Raw genomic sequence first — 6,004 nt, forward strand, 5'->3', positions numbered from 1 at the left:
AAAACAATCTGATAATGAATTGATTGCATGATTAAATTGGACATAGCTAATTAGTTGATTTAAAAATGGTGATTGAAACAAATGTTTGGGAGGATCACATAGATTGGAATAAGGGATGTGAAATAACAATTAGTTTGTTCTCCTTAAAATCTACACCAAAAAAAAAAACACCAAACAGTTCTGCTGTCCCAGGACTCTTTCTCCCAGGCTGAATCAAATTCATACTTCAATTAAATCCGTGTAGGAATCTGTTCAATTGCTTTACTAGATGTGACCCCGAGGTAAACATTGCAATCCTATGACTATAGCCTAGAGTTAGAGAAGTTCTTAAACTATTACTTACATCGTGACTAAAAGTAATGCAGGAAATAGATTGCTGACCTTTCACGGTTGGTATTTTATGTGATCCAATAATATTACCATCATAAAACCAATACAACTTGTATTGGTTTTATGATGGTCGACAGTGCTTCTCCCTATAGATGCTGCCTGGCCTGCTGCGTTCCACCAACATTTTGTGTGTGCAAATGGAATGAAGTTAAAGATTCAAAGCGTAACTTTTCCGCTCCTGATCTCTCTCTAGACATTATCTCATTCTTATATTCTTCAGAACTTGACACCTGAGAACTTACAGCAAAAAAGGAAACAATTTGCAAAGATGGAAGTAGAAGATATCTGAGCGGGTCCGAGTGGCGCTCATTGGTTCAGTAAAGGGCAGTTTCTGTATAACCTTCAGGTCAGTATCACGTACTGTTTTCCCAGTATCAACATCTCAGAATCACCATAGGACAGTGTAACCAATCAACTTTCAACACACGTCGCACCTCCGAGTCCAGAAATTATTTCATTGTTACCGACGCTGGCGAAATGTAATCTTGTTTAGCAGAAGTTGGACATTTTATTTGCAAGTTGAAACATTGAAAAGAGAAGGTGGGTGAACATTGGCTCAGATTTTACAATAAGCTGAATATGTTTATGAAATAATTAGGAGCATGGAGAATATTAAAACAAAGCAGATGCGCCGGGTTTTCGTTCGGAAGTTAGTCAAATCTATCTAAACTTTCCTGGCAAAGGTGTTATTTTATTCCTTATATTGCCTGGACTGACAAATAAGTTTGTTAATAATAAGTCTCGACCAGACTTTAAAGAAAGACTTGCAGTCTTAAATGAAATCCATTCACTGCATCGCTTAACTTTTCTCTCTTGAACGCGGTGAATCTGAGTCTGTACTTAAAGCCAATAACTACTTGCATTAAATGTTTACTAGGTACATTAACCGTGGTTGATGGACATTGAAACCAACTGGTCGAACAATAAGAAACTGACCTGTTCAAACTTGGAGACCAAATACAGTTGTGCGACCTACGCAGATCTCCAGTTATATAATGCATGTTGTTAAGTGACCGCTGGACCGGTCCGGTAGAATTAAATTCGCTGCAAAACTCCTGTCTGTGGAAACTAGCGTTCTACTTTCATGCGCACTGACACAATTTCGTGGACTGTTGCCGAGCAGAATTGCGATATTTATCGACCCAGAACCTAATACGTTAAAGAAAAAGCGAGGTTTTTTTTGGGGTGGATAAAAAATGACTTGAGTTTTACGGCTGATTAACATGTAAAATATATACAGTACGCTCCGCGGTTGTACCCGTTTCCTTCCCCGTCTCAAACAGGTTCCTATTTTAGAGAATTATTTCCTTTACAAAGTGGTTCAGTAAAATGATCTGTAACTTTTAATTTTTTCTCCTTAAATAAAGCTAATTTCTCTTCAGGGAAACACCACAGCTGAGCGATACAGTGTTTTGTCAATTGCATTCTTGGTGATGAGTCGGTAAGGGCGAGTTGTCCATGAGTTCAAGATGAATAAGGATGTATCCACCATCGCACAAGGAGTTAACTGAATGTTCACAGCGTTCGTGCGTGTTGTAATTGAATCCTGTTATTGGTATTCTTTGCTGGGATAATTTACCTCAACTGGACACCAATAGCAAACACCAGAGGGCATATGTACAAAATTAAGGGAGGGAAGTTTAGGGAGACATCAGGGGTGAGTTTTTTTACACAGAGGGTTGTGAGTGCCTGGAATGACTTGCCAGGGATGGTGGTGGAGGCTAAAACATTAGGGGTATTTAAGAGCCTTAAGAGGTACTTAAGAGGACAGGTACATGGAGGAAAGAAAAATGGAGGGTTATGGGGTAGAGTGGGTTTAATACTTTTTTTAAAGGATTATATGGGTCAGCACAACATGGAGGGCTGAAGGGCCTGTACTGTGCGGTAGGGTTCTATGGTTCTATGGTAAAAGTTCCCTGTGGCAAAAGTCTCACAACCACCGACAACTTTCTTTTTCAGTTCGCCTCATCCACAAGTTCACTCTTTGCTTGGAGTAATCTCACGAGAGATATTACAGAGGCATCCTTTAATTTAATTTATGCGAGACATGGTAACGTTTGAAATAACAGAAATAACAATTATTGTTCCTTCCCGCTGCGGGGGTTGCTCGAATATCTAAATATTTTACACAAATTGAGGTATTTATATTCGAGCATGAGAAAACTAAAGGAGACAGAAGATTGTTATCCAACCCACCCACTCCCCTCAAAAATATATCTTCCGATTTAGAATCACGACCACCATGATAGGTGCCGAGTGATGGAGAGTTTGGTGAACGCGGGTCATTTTCCACAATGGATATCGGTATCTGACACTCAGCGGATAACCGATCCACCCGCTTGGGCTCTTCAGTTCATCCCGTCGTGTGAAACGGGAAACGGTGGAATTCTATGGATGCAATGTTAAATAAGTCTCCCAGAAAATGTGTATGACTATTGTAAATGGTGGTTAAAGTGTTCTATTTAGTTTGCCTACCGGACACAATGCGCAGTATTTTTACTATCAGTAACCTTACTGGCCGCTGTTTATATTTTTGTACTGAGGAGATAAAATTGGATTAAAAAAATATAGATTGCTAATAAAAATACTAATTAAATAATAAACTTTAAAAACTATTTAACATGTACTCTAAATTTGAACTTCCTGTTGCTTGTATATTGTAGAAAGCTTTTCTGGTTGTCTAATGACGTGTTGCTCTCAAAGTTGGAAGTGACTCTTTCCTGACTGAAGTCAGTCTGTCCGTGTATTAATCGGGGAGAGGAGGGTAGTCGGGACCTGCCCCAGAGTGAACAAGTCTGTCCAAGCTCGCGGTCACTTGCCTTCCTCTGTGAGGCAGTGTCTGCTGTGAGGTCCCTCTGGTCCCAACCCCAGGCTTCTCCAAATACCTCACCTTAATGATCCGCGCAATCTTTCCCAAACTTTGCCAATCCGACGTGCGCTCGGCTAGTCTCTGATCCATTCCTGATCCGAGACTGAAGAATAAACGCACCTGGGATTGGTAGAGTGGAGTTCTGTAATAGGTTACTTGGCCAGTTCAAATGAAGCTGTCAAACATCCCAGTCATAATCACATTTGACCAGATTTCACAGTTATAGTGACAGTGAAGATAAGGAGACTCGCCGTTAGGAGAGAGCTGACGGTGAATGGGTTTCCAGTGAACGTCCGCTGCTGGTTAGACACAGCAGTTCCTCTATTAGCGGTGTCACAACTTGCTGTCCAGTTCCCCATGGAAATGTTTTGAGTGAGGTGAAGTTGCTGCATTTTCACGGGAGAGATGAACAAAACACACACTGAAAGTCAGTCCATATACTGTAGTGTTTTTAAAAGTGACAGTGGATTTCCTGGTGATTGTGATTAATTAAAGCTCTTCTTCTCCAAATGTTTTTAACCTCAGTAATGTGTGTTGTAACTCTTGTTGCTCAACAATGACTCGCAGCTTGTAAATGAAATGTTTTGAAACGCGGTACTCCAATAGGAATAATTTCAGATGGAGGCTTATTTTTCAACCGTTTTATCATCCCAGATTATTTTTACGATGCCAACACAAGCACGGAAAAGAAGTGGGCCCACACTATAAAGTTGTTTGATTCTTCGTTGTGAAGATGTTTGCAGTGTTCGCAGGTAATACACTAATCCAAGGTAACTGGTATTCAGATAAACGACAACTCAATGTGCATATAGGAATTAATTAATCGGATTTCTTCAGTGTGAAGGTGTGTATCATGATTTCCGGAAGTAAGTTTTGGGAATTATTAAGCTAACTGTTGTTCAGAAATATTAAATCCATCATTTTAATATAAATGCACTGTCCCATTCCAGCGCTCCATTTTCTTACACTCTGTGGCTCCGAAATCTCAGCCCGACCCATTACAACCATTGATGCCATCGTTGGAGAAGATGTTCATTTCCCTGTGGAGATTCAGTGTGAAGATCAACTTGTAGTAACATTTCAGTTACTATCCCCGGTTGTTGCAACCCTTGCCTTGCGGGGAACGAACATGTCTGACAGACTGCACCCGGTGTACAGGGACAGACTGTACTGGAGCGCGAATGGTTCCCCGGTGCTGTCCAACGTGCAGGTTAATGACAGTAACCGATACGAGACCCAAAGCGACTGCTACCACGAATCCTCAGTGAACACAACGAGAAAGATCTACGACTTGCGCGTGTTCGGTTAGTGGATTCGTGGAGAGTGTCAGGAGACCGAGAGAAGGCTGGTGCGTGGGGGTGGGGGGGGGGTGGGGGGGGGGGTGATCCAGGTTCGGGTCAGACTGCAACAGGCTGCCGCATACGGGTGGCACCAGATGCCGGGTAAAGGTTGGCTTGGCCCCGGCAAAGGGTGTAGGGGTAACGCTAAAACATATGCCAGGGACTGGGTTTGTAGCTTCGATTCAAAGTACCCGGAGCCACGGAGAGTCCTAGACTAACGCGAGAAATAGGTTGGGGGAGTGGAATGAAGGGGCCACAGAGAGAAGGAATGGGGAATAGAGTGAGGTCCTAGAGAAAAAGAATGGTGGGACGAAGGGGTGGAGACGGGTGGCAGAGACGTGGGTGGGGGAGGGAGTGGGTGGAGCTGTGCAGAAAGGAAAGGAAAGCCAGCTTGGAGAATAGCCGGGTGGGGTGTGGGGAGTTGGAGACTTTGGGGAGCGTGTAAGCGCAGTGGTGGGGATACCAGGTGGGACTGGACACAGTAGAGTGTGTCCACTCTACTGACGGAGGGAGAATGGGACGTTTGATCGAGGTATGAGGAGAAAAGTGGTGAGAAGAACAAGGGTTAGCTGAAGGGGTTAGGGAGAGGGTCGAGGGTGAATTAGGAGTTACGGAGACGTGACATCCGAATGTCAGCAGCTTCCAACAAGGTGGAGTAGAAGATGTCTCTGTGTGAATTATGTTAAGTTAGGACAGTCACTGTAGAGCATCTGTCACACGGGATTGACGGAGTAAATATGAGGAAATCTGCAGATGCTGGAAATTCAAACAACAACACACACAAAATGCTGGTGGAACACAGCAGGCCAGGCAGCATCTATAAGGAGAAGGACTGTCGACGTTTCGGGCCGAGACCCTTCGTCAGGAACGAAACGTCGACAGTGCTTCTCCTTATAGCTGCTGCCTGGCCTGCTGTTTTCCACCAGCATTTTGTGGGTGAAGAAGCCATATGGGTTGCTTGGCAAAGAATATTGTTCTACTGTCTCAGTAGTTATGGCAAATGTCACTAGGCACAGCTCAAACATCTATAAATTTGCCAATTACACCACTTGTTGGCAGAATCTCAGATGTCAATGAGGAGCTGTACAGGCATTGTTCCCTCTCAACTGCCTGGGTGCACGGCTACACAGTAATTGAAATGCTTCTGCGCCCATAGCCCTTGTTATGTAACAGCTGGAATCTTCTTTTACATAATGTTAGTATAATTTTGAATTTATTCCAAATTAATTTTGAAATCTATGGTGATATAATTGTGAAATACTCTGTAATTAATGTAAGAAATATAACGCCGTCTAGTCAAGAGTTTAATATTGCATTGTACCTGTCAGTTGTTTAGACTGCCTGACATTGTTTACTTGTGTTGAGTTGTGATTTGTGTGAAAAATTCTATACTGTGACTTTTTTA

General features: G+C 42.6%; 1 long non-coding RNA gene across 1 annotated transcript; it reads left to right on the forward strand.

The window, feature by feature from the left end:
* The first annotated feature begins 514 nt into the window (after nt 1–514).
* LOC140725410 (uncharacterized) lies at nt 515–4,633 on the forward strand. Its single transcript, XR_012098343.1, has 3 exons — nt 515–930; nt 3,914–4,011; nt 4,210–4,633. It is a non-coding gene; the product is annotated as an uncharacterized lncRNA (long non-coding RNA).
* The last annotated feature ends 1,371 nt before the right edge of the window (nt 4,634–6,004 follow it).

The sequence above is a fragment of the Hemitrygon akajei genome, chromosome 3, assembly GCF_048418815.1.
Source record: "Hemitrygon akajei chromosome 3, sHemAka1.3, whole genome shotgun sequence".
NCBI classification, from domain to species: Eukaryota; Metazoa; Chordata; class Chondrichthyes; order Myliobatiformes; family Dasyatidae; genus Hemitrygon; species Hemitrygon akajei.